The sequence below is a fragment of the Columba livia genome, chromosome 4, assembly GCF_036013475.1.
Source record: "Columba livia isolate bColLiv1 breed racing homer chromosome 4, bColLiv1.pat.W.v2, whole genome shotgun sequence".
NCBI classification, from domain to species: Eukaryota; Metazoa; Chordata; class Aves; order Columbiformes; family Columbidae; genus Columba; species Columba livia.
The window spans coordinates 76,716,382-76,735,638 of NC_088605.1; the positions used below are offsets into that span (position 1 = coordinate 76,716,382).

General features: G+C 39.9%; 1 protein-coding gene across 3 annotated transcripts in view; it reads left to right on the forward strand.

Annotated features, from left to right (window-relative positions):
* Positions 1–19,257, forward strand: part of GRID2 (glutamate ionotropic receptor delta type subunit 2) — a 565,730-nt gene that overhangs the window by 25,672 nt on the left and 520,801 nt on the right. The window contains exon 2 of one of the 3 annotated variants that reach the window (XM_065062415.1): positions 16,749–16,805. The exons of the other annotated variants lie outside the window; for them this stretch is intronic. The gene's annotated coding sequence lies outside the window, so the exon portion shown is untranslated. The remainder of the gene's footprint in view (positions 1–16,748; positions 16,806–19,257) is intronic. 3 annotated transcript variants of the gene reach the window in all.

Sequence of the window (19,257 nt, forward strand, 5' to 3'; positions counted from 1 at the left end):
GGTGTTGTGTACCGTGAACAGATGGGGGGGGGACTGAACACTTGCTCATTGAGAGATCTGGTTTTCCCAACAACCTATCCATTAAAAAAAAAATCTCAAAAGTAATTTTAAACCGTACATCACTGCTCCCCAAATAAAACCCAAGCAGTTTTATAATGGTGCTGAGCATCAGGCTCTTCCTTCCACTGCTGTGGCAGGTTATTGTGCTCTTCAGGTTTAGCCAGATGTGCCCCCCGCCTCCAATCAGTTTCCCAAGACTTTGTATGCGTGTTTGCCTTTTTTTTTTCTCAAGAATGTTTTCCGGAATGTCAGCGTCAAATAATAGTGAGATGATTTTGACAGAAGCTCGGGGGTGCTGTGACTGGAAGGGGCACGTCCTTCACAGTCAGATCACGGGGACTTTACCTTCAAACCGATGTTCTCCTGGAGCCAGGCCAAGGATGTTGCAGCTCATTGCGAGCCATTGTGACAAAGGAATAAATCAGCGGGGAAGGAGGGACTTAGGAAAACAGAAGTCGTGTAGTTATCTAGATGCATTTTGTCTATTTTTTTTTTTTAATCTGATTTCACTGTTTTATGTTTTAAACCGTTTGCCAGTTGAAAAGCTGGCGAATAATTACTGTTAGCAGTATTTATAATAACAGCAGGTTGCTCGTTTTAATTTGATAAACCCGAGTTGGCTGGGGTGACTGATTTTAAGCAATTCTTCAAGCTTTGATGAGTCTGTTAGTTAACTATATCAGTTTTTTTTTTTTAAAAAAAAGGATGCTAGTTGTGTGGTCTGTGTCCATAACCTTCCTTCTGATACAGCTGCTGAGTTCGAGTGGAACAGCCCCATGGAGAATGGAGCATGGCTTTATCACCGCATTATATGTTTTTTTGTGTAGCAAGAGAGAAGAGACAAGCACAGGAACTTCAGATGGTGGAGTGATGTGTTTTTGTTCATTGTTCACTAGTTAAACAGCTCTCATGGAGTTGTCAGTAGGTAGCGCCGAAGCATTCATTTGGCTGTCTTGTCCTACTTCCATTCACCAAAGTTGGCTCCAAGTCCCAGGCAAAACAAACTAGTAGCATCTTGGAGCACAAGTGCTTATACCCAGCAAGGTGAAACAGCTTTTTGTGACTTGATTCTGGTGACATTTCCGCGGGCATCTATTCTTCTGCAGTGCCAGAACTTGTGCCGTTTGTCACGGGCAGATCTGCCTCAGCTTGCACAGTCCCCTGGGGCTGCGGAGCCTTTCAGACCGACTCAAGCTGTGAAGCCGAGTCCTCCAACTGAATTCTCCTTTCCCGTGGCATTCGGTATGATATTGGCTTGTTTTTATTATCGGCTAGTAACCTAACTCCCCTCCACAAGGTAGGATGAAGTTACTATCCTTAAAAGAGTTCAGCAGCCTAAAGGATGAGCAAAGCCATACACATCCCTGGTTTAAAGGTCTAGATTAGGGTGTCCTGCCTACTCAGCTCAGGGGACTTTGCAGGTGGGAATTCGTGTTCTTAGTTGAGGTGTATTCCTGCTGATTTCTATTACACATGCTCTGGTGCTGCAGAGTGAGTTTTTTCTTGGCACCAATGAATTTCTTCAGTGTTTGCATCTGTGATATGCAAGAAAGGTCTGAGTTCCTTTTTAAGATTTATTCTTTTTTTAATTAAAAATTCAGACCTTGATGTACTGTGGAACTGATTGACTGTGCAACTCCGAGATACCATTTTTGGTTTTGTACTTTAATTACACCCAGCTGTTATCTGTAGTTTTATCCTTCATAAGCTTCTTGGAGGAAAGGTCTTTGTTACATATTTGCGCTGTAAGTAGTACAATTGGCTAACAAAGCACCCACATAAAGATGTTATTCAAGTATCACTTGAATAACTGTGGAAGGAATCGAATTTTCATCTTTTGAAGTTTTTCTTATTGTTTGATTAAAGTGCGAGGGTTGGGGGAAAAAAGAAGTTGTCGCTGTTATGAATTCACTGCTTTGTCTCCATTTGCAGGAATGAAACAGGATTTTGGTCACATCGCTGAAATATCCATCAAATTAAACAAAACCAAATGATAAAGATTTGTCTAATCAGGAAAATCTAAGTCTCCAATTAAACTTAGCGGTTTAGAGTAATTCAGTGTGTCAGGCCGCCTTTGCAGGTGGTGAAACAAACCCATAAATCATTGATCTGCTGATTCCTCTTTGTGGTTGGTTTTAATTTTCCTTCCTCCATTCCCGTTGTCTTCCTCACCACGAGCTGCTAATGCAGGTGCAGTCGGGTGATGATTTCTATTAGAAATGTTATTCAGCACCGCTCCGCTGCTTTTTCGGAACAAATGAAAGGCTCCACTGGGTCTCAAAACTCGGTGATCCCATCATAGCAGTGTCCTCCACAGCTACAGCGGGGTTGGCATCTAAAAGAAAATATCACCAGCTTCAAAGCAAGCGATACCAAAGCGCTTGGAATCAAAGCTGATGCAGGAGGTGGACGCTGACACTAGAGGCTTCTGGCTTGAACAATGAGGCAATGAGAATTGCACGTAGCGCCTAATTGGAAGAATTGTACAAGGAAGAGAGGATGGGCTGTTCTGGTAGCTTTCTAGGCTCTGTGTTGATGGATTTTATCCAGCTAAAAGTTTCTAGTGTGAGTCTGAGTAAGCTGAACAGGATGCCTAGACTTATGCCTGAGGTTTTCTTCTATGTCCTCTCATTCACTCTAAACAGAAATACTAACGGATAGTTTTGGTGTTTTGTGACCTTGGGGCTCTTCCTGGGGGCTACTTGGAAGAAGAGGCAGGATCCACCTTACAACTTGTTTTTAAGCAGTCACAACTGAGATTGTTCATCGTTTTGTGGGGGTTTAGGAGTGACCGGTGGTACGGATGCATATGAAATATTTCCATTCCACACAATAATACATACTTGTCTGAAGAGCAGAGTTGGAAGCTGCTGTTAATGTCATGTAGGTGTGATTGCTGCTCTCGGGACTGCTGCAAGTCTTCTGAACAATTTTCTTTGGGCTTTATTTTTCTTAAGGTGTGTTGGGTTTTGGGGTTGGTTTGGGTTTGGTGTTTTATTATTGCCTTTTGTCCCCCTTCCCTGTTCTGTGTGTAACTTGGGGGTAACACTTCAGTACTGGAAAGAAGTAGATAACCCTTTCAAAGCCACTTTGGTTTTTGCAAATAGCTGTCTATATATATCTGATAAGAAAACTTTCTGAGAGGTGGGGAATTTAAAAAAAGTTCTGTAAACCTCTGGATTTTGATTAATTCAAAATTTGAGAGAAAAGCAAAAGCGAGAGGAAGATAGGGAGACTGAACAGAAGGAAGAAGTTTCATCTGTCCTGCACAAAGGACGGTCAATGGAAGGGGCAGATAAGAGCTACGGTCACATTGGCAGAATTAGGGAGACGGGATCTGTCAGTGCAAGAGTTTGTGTGGAGGCAAATGATCACACACAAAATAACCTTTTCTCAAGAAACAAAGTTAACAGGAACTTTCTAAAGGCAGAATGGAGAAAGTGGCTTTTATTTATTTATTTATTTTTAGCTTGTCTGCACAACCTGTGCCATGAAGCCCTTCTCCTTGGAGCTGTAGATCTGCCTTTGCTGACGGAGCGGCAGGATTTGAACCTCGGTCTGTCAGACTGTGGATAGATCATTAGTCATTTATTTGGTGTGGTGACTCACGAGGTGACCCAGTCTTACCTTTTCATGCTCATCTTGTACAACAAATTAAAACTGAGTCTGTTACCCAGCAGCGAAATGAGACTGAAAGCTACTGACAGGCTTTCTTTTCAATTAAGCCTTAAAGTTTATCAGCTGACTTCAGTCCTGGCTTTCTGACGGCAGATTTGAAGATGCAAATCTGGACTGATTCTCCTTCTGATAGTTGTGAACCAGAGCTAGAGGCAGCTTTGGGGTGAAAATGAAATGTTTGTGGTTTGGTTTTTCTCCACATACTTGTTGAAATACTCTCTAGTTCTGCAATAGAAACATTTGAATTACTGTGCAACATGCTTCCCTTACACATAATAAACTTAATTAGAATAGCCCCAGTGCTGGTATCTCTCTCTAAGGGTAACCTAATGATTTGGAGATGCAATGAGGGCTGTTGATCAGGGTGGTGTAAGTCTGTGTTCTGCTCAGTGGCTCAGCAGCTCCCTGGTGCTGTGCTACTAAATGTTGTTTAACCAGGTGATAAATAACTGGGAAATCCTGAATCCTGATCCCTTTTAATGCAGCAGATTAAAATGGGAAGCAAACAAATTGTGGTAAATCTTGTTGATTTTAAATTCTAATTTAAGTTTTATCTTGCTTTTCAGTCAGGGTCTCCTTCCTCCACCAGGAGTGAAAAGATATTTATTTATTGATTTATTTTTGCAAGTGTTTTCTCTTCTGTTATATTCCTTTTGTGATTTGAGGGGTGACTATAGACCTTTACAGCATTTCCTCAATGTTTGCTTCCATTTTGAATTCCATGTGGGGACTCAAGAAAATCTTGGGGGACATGGTTAGCTAGAACGTATTTTGTGTTTCAACTGTTCTTTCCAGCTCTCAACAGATGGAATAAAGCCACAGGTCAGATGCAAATGATGTGATGTTGCTGTTTAAATCAGTGAAGTGTCTTCAGAACAGCATCCCTTTTACCCATTTCATCCTGTCCGTTCTCATGTCTGATCCTAACAAGGAGAAAAACCCCAACGTGTAAAAACACTTCCATGAGAACCTTGCTCTTTTGTACCTAATGAAAAAAATGCAAACAAACCGTAAAGTATAGATGTAATGACTGCTTTGCTGGGGACAGCACCCTGTAAAGTTCTGAACAAAAGCTTCTATCTGGGAGCAGGACATTTTGCTTCTTAGAAGTAATGGGAAGAACATTCTCTTGTAGGTCTGTTGGACTGTATTCAGATGCCATATAAATATTTAGGAAAATAGCATCTATTCAGTCATTGATCATCACAGGAGTTCAGATTGTTTTCTAAGGTGTACAAACAGCACAGGACTTACTGCTTTGAGAGGAATATGTGATGTAACTAGTCTTGTCAAACAGATAAAAAATTATCTGGTAACATGAAAAACTAATAGGCCTTGACTGTAGCTTGAAAAAAATACTGATCCTGTTAAGAATCTAAATCATTCATGATTCAGTTGGATCAACAGTAAATGATTTTGTGCATCTTTGGCTCTATTCCAAATGAAAGGATTGGATTTTTGAAAGTGAAGGAATTGGATTTACTTGTGACTTACATTGCATCTCATTTCGTATTTGAGGAGTCAGATGGAGATTTTTCTTAAGCTGGTAAGTGTTTGGGTTGCCCAACTCAATACATCCTGCTTTTTGGGAGTGTGACCTTCTGCCTTCTGGGTTTGGGCAGAATCATTAGTCCCTTCCAGACATCTCAAGTTGAATCTTTTCCTTAGTTCTTAACCCAGCTGAATTTTTATTTCCTGGAGAACTGCCATGTGACAGTCATTGTGCCAGTATTTGAAAACCAGAATGATAAACTGACTGTAAAACAAAAAGACGAGAATTTTAGCAGTGAAGAAGTTAAAATTTAAACTAACCTGAATGCCAGTCTAGCAAACAAATAAGGGAGAAACTGTGTGAAACTGTGGGTATGACGCTGGCTGGTTAGTTGGTCAAACTGAGAATGGTGAGAAGAGGAAGGAGGTAGTAACAAGCACAATCAGCCCTCTCCAACACTCTTAAAACTATCACTTCATTATTTTAGGATGCTATAGTAATTGTTTACTTCATTTCTTTATTATGCGTGAGGTTGTAATGGGCCAATAAACACTCTTCTTTTCCAGGGCATTTATGAATTTGACAAAAGCATTTTGTGTGACTGCTTTAAGTGGAACTAACCATGGAATTGAAGTCATGTTGATGGAAGTCCTCGCCAAACCTTCAGTGTGTCCCACCCATATTAATGAGTCTGCAAGACAGGAGTTGCGGTTTAGATGTAGCTTTATGTTAAGGTCATACCAGTTACATGTCTATGCAAGTAGAATACATAGCTTTAAAAGTCTCTCTCTCCTCTCATTGTGAGCATCAGTCTTTTTTTTTCCCCCAAGTTCTTTCAATTCTCCTTATGAGATTCCAGTTCCATTTTCCTTATCTTCCGGATTCCAATCACAGCTTTATCTCCTTTCTTTTCTGTTGTCCTATTCTACCACCACCTCAGCTCCCTGACAGTTCTAGGGTTAGTTTAGATCTTTGTTGTTTTTCTTTATATAAATTCCATTTCTTTCCCCTTAGCTGCTTCTTCTCAGATTTCTTGCACAGCAAATCCATACTCCCACTTTCCGAATTTTCTACATTTTCTTACATTCTACCTTTCATATTCCTGTTTGTCCCAATCCTCATCCAAAGTGTTATTTCCTTCCTGCTTCCTATGTCTCTAATAACGCCCCAGTTTCCCCTCAGGGCCATTCTGGATGTCTTTCCCAAGTGCATTTTCCTTGAATTTTATACAAACCCCTCCCCTGTCCATTCCCCTCAACCTCCCATTTGCGGTTTCCTTCTCTAGTCACTCTTTTTCACCTACTTAGAACCATCACTCGCTTTTCCCACTGTGAAAGGATGCTGAGATGGCACCATCAGCAACACTCTCTTCTACACCACCAGTTTAATTGCCTTTGTTTAAAATAGATAAATTAGACTTAAAAACTAGAGGAAAAAAAAGGTGGTTATATTGACAATAAGGGATTTGTAATTGTCATATCAGAACACATTTGCCCGAGTGAAAAATTGACACTATCTTGCCCCACCTGCCCCCCCTTTATTTTTCAGTAGCCACAGGTAGATGAGGCACATTCACATTGGGAAATCAGCTTTTCCATGGAAGCTGTTGTGTCTCTCTTCACTTTGACTTAGCACGTCACCGGGTTTGATTGTATGCAGCTAATCGACTTCTGTGCGCAGAGAGAACTATTCCATTTGTTGGTACATATAAAAGTGGACGCGTTTCCTAAGTTCTCAGTGTTTCGGTTGATTTATACAAGTGTGAGGAAATATGAAACGTTCATTTTTTTCCTTTTCTGTTGAACAGTCACAGCAATTTCATATTGTCTGCTGGGAAGGGTGAATGATTTTAAATATACATCCCTTGAAGACAGAATTTTAGGGAAATAGTTTTTACCTCTGATATGTTTTTATAGAGTATGAATAGAAGTGGAAATGTAGGCCTGGAATGGGCCTCAAGAGGTGATCTTGTTGCCCCAAGTTATTTTCTGTGTATCGTTCCAAGCAGATATCTGTCTTGCCTGTTCTAATTACAGACTTTCCACATCCTTGCCAGGCAATTTGTCACAGTCTGTTACTCTTTTCACTGTTTGAAAGTTTCCATTGTGTTTAATATGCATTGTTCTTGCTGCAAGTTGAATCCATTACTGAACATGGCAACCAGGCTATTCCCATCCTCTTTGTTAGCTGCCTTTTATGTACCTGCGGATTATCATCCTGCATCTCCTCGAGCTTATCTATAGCCTGCCCTCGATGCTGCTACACGTTATTTTGCTAATCGCCGAGATCTCAGATGAGAGAATTTTATCCCGGCTTCTTAAGTATTATTTGTTGGAGCTTATCTGAAATTCTGAAAAGACAGATACTGTATCCAGGCAGGCAGATGTGTAGATTTAAAGGGCTGAAAAAAGCCCTTTTTGTTTAGCTGGGAGAAAGTTTCTCTACTACGTTTCTTTCAGATCCCTGTGGACTATTTTCATACTCTACGTGTTGTCCCTACCAGACTTTTTTCCACTGTGTTGTCAGTTTTCCACTGTGTTGTAGATTTTTCAGCGACTTTGTCTGCCTTAATTTCAGATTCTCAAGGAGCTCCTGCTTCTGTAAATACACAATGAGTTCAATGGCTCGTTCCTCACTTCCATTTTCTCAGGTTCCCTGTTTTGGTTTTGAGTAGCTGGCAGACAACTCAAGAAGCATGAGGTTGGGTGTATGCAGGAGAGGAGAGGAGGAGTAAACTTGGAGTACAATGAGAGAGCAGTTGAACTTGTAGGTCTTACTTGCCAGAGCTTGGGCTTGAACTTGTTCGTGGTTGACCGTGAGGATCAATGAGACCTGATGGCAGTGTAGACCTCTCATGTTCTTCTACAGGCTCTCTACACAGAGGATTACAGTGTGCTTGTTAACGATCATTTCATAAGTTGATTGTATTAATCTAGTTATATGATTGGGTGGTGTTTGGTTCGTTGTTTTCCTTTTTTAACTGCTATATACATGACAGCCTGCGCTATGGGAATGAAATAGAAATTGCATAAACTGTCCTTTGTTTTCTTTATTTGACGGAAGGAACATGCAAAAAGAGGCAATAGAATAGAAAGCAAAATAGTCTGTAAAACGTCGCCGTAGAGAACCAGCATGTGCTGAATATGCAGCGAGTCACACAGACTTTGATGCTTGTTCCTTTCTGGCCCCTTCACTGGATACGCGTGATATTTCACTTGAGGAAGTTCTGAGTGGTTACAGCTTTAATCATATCATTGGAAATGTGCTTCAGAGATATATAGTGGGTTCTAAGATATTGTTTTGTAATTAGCCAGCTACAATTAATTGATTCATGGACAATTTTACCTTTAATTGCTTCCCTTCTGTTCCTTGTGTATAATATGGACCACCTTGTTGTACAGGAGAGTTATGAAGCTAGATTAATTATGTTTGTTTAAAAGAGGAGCACACTAAGATAATACAATAAGAGAACCGTAGAAAACCCATGAGGAAAGTAATAATTCTGTATTCAGCACAGGGTTTGGATCGTGTCCAGTAAATTCACTGTGGGATTACACTCCGGGTAGTGAATGTGAAAAGAAACGATGAATAACTATCAATTGAGTACTATCCGTACCCTGCTTCAAACAAAACAGATGTCCTGTAGAAATATAGTATCTGAATTTAAATAGAGAAGATGCCATATGCATACAAGGATGTCAGCGAGAGTTTATTAGAGAGACTTGTTTCTGGAATCTGGAATGAGGGATTGAATTTGCCACTACTGTGTTATTTAAATACTAATAGTTTCTGGGTGGAGGGGGCCTGGTGGTGTGTAAAACTCACGATTCCTGCATTTTATAGGATGCCTAGCTTTAATTTAGTCTATTGTGTAAAAAGCATACAGGGAATTTTCTGGAAGGAAAACAAGTACTGGGATAATAACAAGGTAATGTACGAAAGAGTAGGTCATGCATGTGGAGAAATAGTGCTATGTGGTGAATGAAATGCAGGGTTGTATTAGATAAACAAATTAACTATGTCAGGGAGTAATTAAGAATCCCTATTGAATTTCCAAGCCTAAATTTAGTATCAGTAATAAGACTGTGTTGGTAAATGCTTGATCAGTAGAGACAATGAATGTGGCGTATGAGGAGAGGGCAGAGACCTGTCAGAATACAAGAGCGATGGGTGATTGCAGGTGCCTCCTTGTGGCGATGGCCTTGGAGATGTCAAGGCAGATCACACTCAACTTTTAGACACAATAAATGACTTTTCGTTGAGGAAACTAATCAGAGAATCAACAGGGGGCGGTTTATTGGTACAATATTATTGCCAACTACGTTGTTTAACAACATCCTTAAATTCAACATCCTCACAGAAACAACAGGAGTCAGAAGAAGCAATGCGGCAGTACTTTATTCCATAAACGGGAGTTTTATTAAGATCACGGTGTTTGTTCAAAAGAAACTCAAGAGAAGCAGCTAAAAAACTATCTTTACAGATGACATGGGTATTGTATTAGAAGTTAAATAATGCATAAAAGTATTTTAGGCCAAATTTAAAAAGCACTTATGTTAAACACCAAGGTTAGAGAGTTTACTAAACATGCAAATGTTCTTCACAAAATTGATTCCCCATTTGCCCAATAGTTCTAGAAGACCTTCTAGGGTGAAAAGGTTAAATTGAACTGTATTTTCTGTGTTGCCTCTTGCCTGCCACTTCCTTGGTACCGAAGAGTTGGAGTAAGATTAATGGGATGTCAAACTATAAAATGGTTTCTTGAGAAGTATCCAGGGAACTACTAAAAAGTAAGCCTGTGTTCAGCAAACTGATAGGAAATACAAAAAGGAATAATTCTTGGCCATATAAGTATATATGATATGTTAGGGAAGGCTCAATATGGCTTATTTAGTCATTCCTCACTCTTAGAACTCACTTTGGGAGCCAGACTAGTCCTGTTATGATCTGCTTAGGTTTCCAGAAAGGATTTGGAAAGTTTTCTTACTAAAAAATGAACCATTAGGGAAAGTGAAAGGTAGTCAGTGGTTGCGGGCGAGTGATTCAGGGTCCCGCTCGCTGCAGAGCGGTGTTTAGATCACTTAAAGTCAAGTGTGACTTGACAGAGGTCGATGGCAAAGTTGGTTCTATTACTGCATGGCGGAACTATGCCAAAGCGAATTGTTGTTTTAGAGTGAATTAAACGGGGACAGGAAATACAGAAGGGTAGAGGGAGACCCTCCTGTGGAGTCACTGGGTTCAGAATGGACACACTTGCTTTCTAAACTCCTTCTCAGGAGTCTTGGTGCACCTCAATCCAAACTTAGTCTCGGACTTGGTCAGCGGTTTGTCTAAGAGACATAAAGGTTGAGAGTAAGCCAGTAAGGATTATGTGTTTATTGCTGAAGAATTACATGGGCACACCCTGTTCTTTATATCGCTTGGCTAAGATTTCAGAAGTTTCATCATGCTGCATCTCAACCTCCTCTCTAGGAGCCTGGGGCCAGGTCACCCTGGCTGGATCCCAGGTCTCTCAAAGCGAACTCTCAGGCATCGAAATTCATAGAAATAATTTAATGGAGTAGCAGAGCGGTAGAGTCTGCTTGAGTTGGGTGCCTTTGAACAGATGCTGAACTCAACACAGAAGTTCCGTGGTAATTATACCCCTGAAGACTATTTACCTGCCTCTCGCACAGTGATTCTAACAAGAATATATGAGTCTGGGGTCTTCTTGCTTCTTGTGGGATTCTTTCCATGACTTCAGCCAGGCCCTGATCATGTTTAGCTGCAGACATAGCCGGTAGTTCAGAGCTGCTTTTTGCTGGCCTTGAAGGTTTTATTTTGCCCGGGTGGGTCCTGTTTTGTTCAATAAGGTACAAAACAGCCATTATCTTGTGCTGATGTCATTTAGAAAAGGAGTGGCATGAAAACCACATGGGAATGGCAAAGGAAGAGTGTTGAAAATGCCTGTATTTGTGTGTATAGCAATAGTTCTGTCTTGCATTGAGTGTTAGAAAGCCGTTGGTCCTGATCTAATAGCAGGTTAGTTGATTTGAAATACTTGATTTAATATGTTTAAAGAGCAAGAATTATTATTAAGATATGTTTGTAGGCTGTTTTTAATGAAAATAACTAAGTTTGAGAATCAGAACTGAGGTGTGAATTCAATTAAAGTGAGAGTTTCTTTAGTATGTGTTTTCTCACGTGCCTGATAATGAAGAAGGGATCATCAGCTAGGTTAGGAGATTTGCAGAGCCAATACTGTAGTTCCATTCCTGGTCTTTTCAGCGACCTCTTCTATATCAGTAGTATGTCCTTAATATAGTAATTTCCAATGTCTCGTTCATTCAGACATGCAAAATACTTCCCAATGACATATTTCCTACAAATCAGAAACTGTCCAGCAAATGTCCATTCTAGGAATGTTGCTAAGCCACATTGGTCGCTCCCGAACATCTGCTAGTGAAAGACAAAGATTTTGCGGGATACAGTTTTGCTGGATTTATTTGTCTTGTTTAGATGTCAAAGAGGATTATCTTCCCTTTGCAAGCTGATTCATTTGATTACTACCATGCACGGTTTCATTTCCAACCTAATATGCTGTGCAGAATGCGTTGCACATGACTCCTGAGTAGTTCTGTTATTTATTTGTCCCGCTGCAGCGGGAGCTGCTTCAGAATGAAAATCTTGTATTATGCGTTGAACAAGTATTTAAGGCAAAGTGTGAAACCACAAGGTTTACCTGATGATTGGTTTTTTGCTGCAACTAGCTTAGTCTCGGTGTTACTAATCGAATTACATGTGAAAATGCAAGTAATCCTGGGGTTTCAAGGTCTGAATGAGAAATAACCACTTTACAATAATTTTTTCGCGCTAAAGGGAGTTCTCTCTGAGGCTTAGGTCTTACCTGCCATTCAAGTGGACTGTAATTGTGATTTTTGGGCTCGTCATTTGGTTTGCAGGTACCTAATTACTGTGTCATACCAAACCCTTCACAAGACCATTTGGTGACTGTTGCTTCCTCAGATAGAACTTTGTAATAGTCCCAGGCTTTAGGTCTGGTTTTGTGGCCAAATATGGTGAGCTGATTTGATACTTAGCTTAGGTCTGGCCTGACTGAGTTTTCTTATATTGTATTTTTAAATGCATTCCGATTCAAAGCAGAATGCTGGTTTTTACAGATGGAGCCTTTTCTGTGTGTCATTTATTGGTATTTTTTCACATATTCTGTGTAAAGTGAAGGCAATTACTCTACCCCCTCATTGTGTTCAGAGGTTTTTTCACTGGGCTTGTGGTGTTACTCCTGTTATCACTCATTTTTAGAAACCTTTTTATTTGTAGGTCTGCGAAATGCTCAAACTGCTTATCTGCATCGGTTGGATCTGTCTGGCATTGTCTGTCTGTCTAGAAGTACTTATCAGTGGTGAAAGAACATTGCCTGTCAAAGAGCAGTTATCAGTGATAAAAGGACTTCTGCAGGGGGAAATAAAGGGATATTTTACAATGGCTCATAAAGATATTCAGGAGTATGTCTTGTATTTGTGATTCTGGGCGCCTGATGCAATTTTTATTGCAATAGTGACTTGAGATGGATAGTGCTTGTTTTCAGGCTTAAAGAGTTTGTGAGGAAATAGAGAACTGGGGTGCATTTTAGGAGGGAATTGTAAGATTCCGTAGACTGATCTGCCATTTGTAGTACACACTGGACCACCAGTTAAGTCACTCGGAGATGCCTGAAGAATAATCAGGTTGGTTGTAGTGAACTGTCTCTGGGTAAAGGCAGCACGAGAAAGCTCAGCGAGGTCATCAAAACACAACTCTTGGGAGGAGAATACTTTGAAATGATGTGACTGGAGATGATACGGTTACCAGGTAACCTAAATATTTAATCCGAGCGCTCTAAGTGCATTTTGAGTGACCTCGTGGCAATCTTTGTTACCAGTACGAGACAAATGCACTTCAAAACCCATGAAGACAAATGATAACCGTGTGAATGGTAATGTTAGAAATTACTAGACCAAAAGTGCTGGCACTGTTCTTTTATACTGCCCAAAATTCTGCTACTTGTACCTATATACGTATATAATTTTAGACTAATCATACCTTTTTAGATATCTTTATTTGCATAGGAACGGAGTTTCAACAGAGAAAAGGAGTATTTTTATTATAGGATTTTAAAGCGTGGCAAGTAAAAATCAACACTGCACTGATATTTCCAGTGGGAATCTTAAGCCCTTTGGAGATCTATAGACACCATGCCAAAAAGACTGACAAAACCTAATTACAGCTGCCTCGTAGTTAAACTTTCAGCTGTGTACTGGATAATGAAAGTATTTTTTCTGTATTTGATTCATCATCCCTTCTTACTGAAGGCCTAAACTTGAAAGATTCATTAATGTTTTCTGTAATTATGTGTGCTTTCAATAAAAATTTGTTTTTACTTGATATAATTACCATTTGCATGTAGTAATTGAAATAAATTTGCTTATGTAAATCAGAATACTTCTTAGCATATAAGCTACTTTTAATAGCCATGTCGTTTTATGAAGTTCTTTATTCCTTTAAACCAGATCTTGTTTTCTCATTTGCATATGCCTAACATGCAAATTACTCATGTTCCTCACATCTCACTAATGTTTTACTTAGTTTTAATTGCTAAACTTATTTTCAAGTACTTTGGGAGAGTTACATTGTCTTCCACACTTCTGCCAAATAGGATTTTATTTTATGAGCCTCTACATAATCAACTTCCATTGAATCATGATATGAAAAGTAGATTAAGTAGCAAATCCTGTGCTATTCTTCTTTCCTTCTAGCAGAGTCCATGCAGCAGCAGAGACCACAAATTTAGGTGTAATCCACGCACCTTCTCACTCTCACTCCAGTGGTTCGTCTAATAGTCTCATAGTCACCCAGTGTAGTTGGTTGTAGATGCTTGATGGAGCTGTAGGACGTGAAACTGGGAGAAGACCTTTGCTGAAGACAGATTTTGAGTATTTCATCATTACCAGGCCCTTGCTAATTCTTTCTTACTCAATTCTATTTTTTTATGGTCCTGTTTGACGTTTTTGGCAGCTCTGTTAATTAAGCAGAAGTTATCCCTGATTAATGTACTGTAAGCTGCTTCTGAAGTGCTATAAATAACGTGGTGATTAATTGCGGTATCCAAACGCAGTCATCCCTGAGCACACTTCACAGATGGATTGTTTTGGTGAAACCTCGTCCCATTCTCATACATATTACAGCGACTGCAGAAAAACTTCACGCTCAGTTTTTCTATTTCTCCCCGATAATTTAAGTCTTTTGATCATTAGGACCATCGGCATAGAGAAGCCATTTTATAAATGCAATTGTAATATTCCTGTGCATTTTGTGCAAGACCATGCATTGCAATTGGAAGAGAATGATATAAAATGGCTAAGCCCTGGAATTTCTAGCTTTGTTGAGCTCTTAAAAGAAAGTTTACTAATGGTGCACAAAGCAAATGCACTCTTGGGAGGATAAGGAAAGGATTTTAATCTAAGTGAGAAAAACTGCTGTGATTTTCATGGCTTTTTTTTTCTTCCAAGAAAGGCACAAAATACTCAGACAGAAGTGTGATATTTTTTTTCTGTTCATTAAGTTAGTAATGTTCGATTTGTGTCAGAGAAAAGGCCGAGTATAATGAACTAAAATATTAATATTTCTGAATAAGTCACCTCTGTTTGAGATGCTGATTTTAAACATATTAACTAGAAGGAGACTAGTAGTGCTAAAATCAGCAACGTTGTTCAGAATTTGTCCGTTTCAGAAAAGGAATTCTCTGTACCACGACAGCGCAACTGTTCTACTTGGTTTTTAGGTCCACTTAAGTGTTTTGCTCTTACTAACATGGAGAGAAAGCCAATTCTCTCTTCCTACACCTGTGAATAGAGTATTTTAAATTGCTTGTGGACATATCCAGGCGCTATAGACCCAGGCAATAGAGCCCAAGCGCTGGTGAAGGACAAGTGTGTGGGTTTATTCTAGAGGAGGGGGTGTGGATGACGGTGATTTGTGGGACATATCTAGACTCAAATGCTTTCAATATCACATTGCAATTGATTTTACTTCCCACTCATTAGCCAGGACTGAACATGAACAATTTGTAGTAATATAATAAAGTCAAACTTGCATCATGACCCCACTCAATAAATAGTTTGTTTAGGAATAATTTAGGATTATATTATTAGGATTATTATCCCATCATTTTAGAGAAGAAATTTTTGAAAGCTCTTAATCTCTTAACCTCAGTTTCCTCCTCATTTTTTCTAGAAAGCCAGATGGTAAATCAAAGTGCGATCTCTGTTAAGATCCTTGCTTGTTCAGCAAGAAATCTCCTCATCCCTGGTCCAGCCTGTGGGTTACTTTGTTTCTACGTGGTCTTAATGATGACAGTGGGATTCTTTGCTGATAGGAAGATATGACTGAGTCTCAGCCTATTGCCTTTAAGCAGGATGTTAGTAGCGTGATTTCTTTTAGTCCTTTGATTTTAATATAAATCAGTGTTGAACTCTCTCACTCTCAAAATAAGAATAATTAACCACCCCGACCTTTCTTTATGACTCAATAGCAACAATCTTGCAGATTGTCTCTCAATTTGGAGACTGCCTTTACAGTCCAAATTTGTGTTGTAATCATCTTTCCCTATAAGAGTGGAGAAATCTATTTCTATAATGTCCTGGGTAATGTAAAGAACAAAGGAAAATCAACTGCTGTCATGTCCTTTTTTAATAAGCGGTGATGTTTATTTTCTTTACTGTCGTGGTATTGTGTTTGTATTGATGCATAAAATGCATTACTTGAAAACAGACAAGTTAAAACTTCCTTCGTTTGTAAAAACAAAGGGAGAAAAGGTGATGTGGAAAGCTGGGGAATTCTCAGCTTAATGATTCGTATGAAAATATAGATGGTGCAGCACCTAAAATAGCCCAGTTATTATTGTTACTTCTAGCCGATCTCTTCTTATCTGTAGTCTAATTATGTTAACATGCTTTTTGTTAAATAATATATGCTGAAGCATAAACTAATTCCCATTGAAGTCAGTAGGAGCTGGAAAAGATCCCAGTCCTGCAAAGACTCGCGTATCACGCGTATGTTCAAGTATTTAAGAAGCTCAGGAATCTATGTAGAAATTGCACGTAGATAGAAAATTATGAACATACGTAAATCTCTACAGAATGGGAAATTGAAAGTATTAATATCATCGTACAATATTTATTGTAGATGTTTATAGTGGACTAACGTACTTCTGGTCATAAAGTGCAAACACAAAACCCTGAGAGCACTATGAACAAAATATCTAAGAAAAGTCTTGTGTATTTTATGGTGTATTTATTTATATGCTTTTGTTTGCCTCAGAAACGTCTTCCAGCGCTTTTCACATGTGCTATTTAGATCACTAATTTATGGAAACACCAGGCATAGCATACATCCCGACTGCAAACATAGCTGCCGATAAGGAACTACATTTGCAAACAGCAAATTGTGCTCAGCCAAAAAAATCTTCTTGTCTTCACAGATGCCCTGCTCTCCTAATAGGAATTAAAGAACAGCTTCATAGGAGTTCGACTGGCAGGTATTTTTCACCAGTCTGTTGCTATTGACTGTTTTTTTCCCAATTAGTGCTTTTCTTGTGACCATAGGACAAAACGCCGTTCCTTTTGTTAGCCTGTATATAACAAAGCGGAGAAGAATCCTAAATATTAAGGCGAGTGCTTCTCTTGCCCTCCCCAAGAGAGAGACATTGTCAGGTGCGTCCTAGATGTGAGCCCTAGAAACTGAAGTCTGAAATCACTTGAGTCATCTTGCAAGCTCTGGTTCTCACTAACGATCTTACGTGCTCCCAAAAGTTGGAAAGAACTGAAATGTGAATAAGACTTAGTGAGATACGATGTCTTGCGGCTCAGGACAAAGCCATGAGAGCAATTACTAAACTAAGGGTGCAAAGTGTCACATTTAGCAGGTAGGGAGATAACAGATGAACTATGAAAAATGACTTAGTGGTGTGTAAGGCTGTATCAAGGAGAAAAGGGCAGGGGAGGACTCGAGGTACATTAGCTATAATTTCTGTACTGAAATGCACAGAATGGAATGGTGTGAATGGAGCTGATGGCTGCTAACTGTGAAATAACACGGGAAAGGCGAAAAGTCTGAGAACACTTTAGAGTAGGGTAATAAAGAATGTGATATTATGAAGGTGTTCAGTTAGATTTGCCAGTTGATCTCTGTTTCAAGAGCTACATGCCATAAGACATACAAGAAGTTTATTTTTTTAAAAGGATTTATTGATTTGTTAAGCTACTATTTAGTGATCGGAGCTTTCCTACCTCATGTTGATGTGTACCTTATAAATTTCCTTGTGAGATCAGGGTTAAACTCCTTCTGTTGGAGGGATTCAGATCCTTCCCCTTATTGGCATAATTATATAAAATAATCGGTTTGTCTTCTGCCGTCTTGGGAAGCCAGAAGCAAAATCTGTCAAGCTTTTTCATTAACTGTTAAAAAAATGTAGTTGTTTTAAGTGAACTGCTGTAGTAGACTCCAAACTATACTGTATAGTTTCCTAAAAGCCAAGCATCCTAATGTGCTGTCTAAAATGCAGTGGATATGCTGTCAAATATCCCTTTCTAAAAAGGTTGTTCAGAAAGAAGTGTTCTATACTCACCTTTCGGAAATTTAGAATTCAAGGTCAAAATAATTTTAAAATATAGCGTGGAAGTCAAGTTTTATTGAAGCAGCTTTTGTAAAGGTGACATCTTTTACAGTGGCCTTTTTAAGTGGAAAGAATGTAAATTACGCGTTTCTGAGGGCATAAAAGTTATGGCCAAACTGCATTTCCTGGAATGAGGACACTTAGTTTCTCTTGCAGATGAGAATTTATGTTGTGCAGGACACTGTCAGAGTCAGTAAAACTCCAGTTCAAGTCACATTTAACACTTTCGTACATTTTTTTTCTACCTAATGAGCAGGTTCGTAGAGCCTTTAGGAGAATGAAAATCCAATGACACTTGGTAAGACGCACGTAGGATCATTCTGTTGTGGTTGAAGAATTGGACTTGCCATAGTCAGCAAAGGAAATAGAAATGTTCTTCATTCATGTACATTCATGTACAGCGGGGAACAAAATCAAATCTTTCAGAGCATTATTTGGCAACAGCGAAAGCAAACTGATAATGTGGTAAGAAAAAACATGTATATCTTACTCTGTGTTTTTGCATAATCATGTATTGACAAATGGGGAAAAAACAGGGTTTGTTTTTAAGTGTTTGGACATTGGGAAGGCAACCAGAGAATATTTTTGAAAGAGGTTAAAAAGATTTTCCTCATTTTTGCAAGGGAAAAAACAATATTAAGTTGTCTCTTCACAGAATCCCAGAGTGTCAGGGGTTGGAAGGGACCTGGAAAGCTCATCCAGTGCAATCCCCCCATGGAGCAGGAACACCCAGATGAGGTTACACAGGAAGGTGTCCAGGCGGGTTGGAATGTCTGCACAGAAGGAGACTCCACAACCTCCCTGGGCAGCCTGGGCCAGGCTCTGCCACCCTCACTGGGAAGGAGTTTCTTCTCAAATTTAAGTGGAACCTCCTGTGTTCCAGTTTGCAGCCATTGCCCCTTGTCCTGTCTCTGGTTGTCACCGAGAAGAGCCTGGCTCCATCCTCCTGACACTGCCCCTTTCCATATTGATCCCCAGGAATGAGTCCCCCCCTCAGTCTCCTCTTGTCCAGCTCCAGAGCCCCAGCTCCCTCAGCCTTTCCTCACACGGGAGATGCTCCACTCCCTTCAGCATCTTTGTTGCCCTGCACTGGACTCTCTCCAGCAGTTCCCTGTCCTGCTGGAACTGAGGGGCCACAGCTGGACACAATATTCCAGGTGTGGTCTCCCCAGGGCAGAGCAGAGGGGCAGGAGAACCTCTCTGACCTACTGACCACTCCCTTCTAACCCACCCCAGGTACCATTGGCTTCCTGGCCACAAGGGCCCAGTGCTGGCTCATGGTCATCCTGCTGTCCCCAGGACCCCCAGGTCCCTT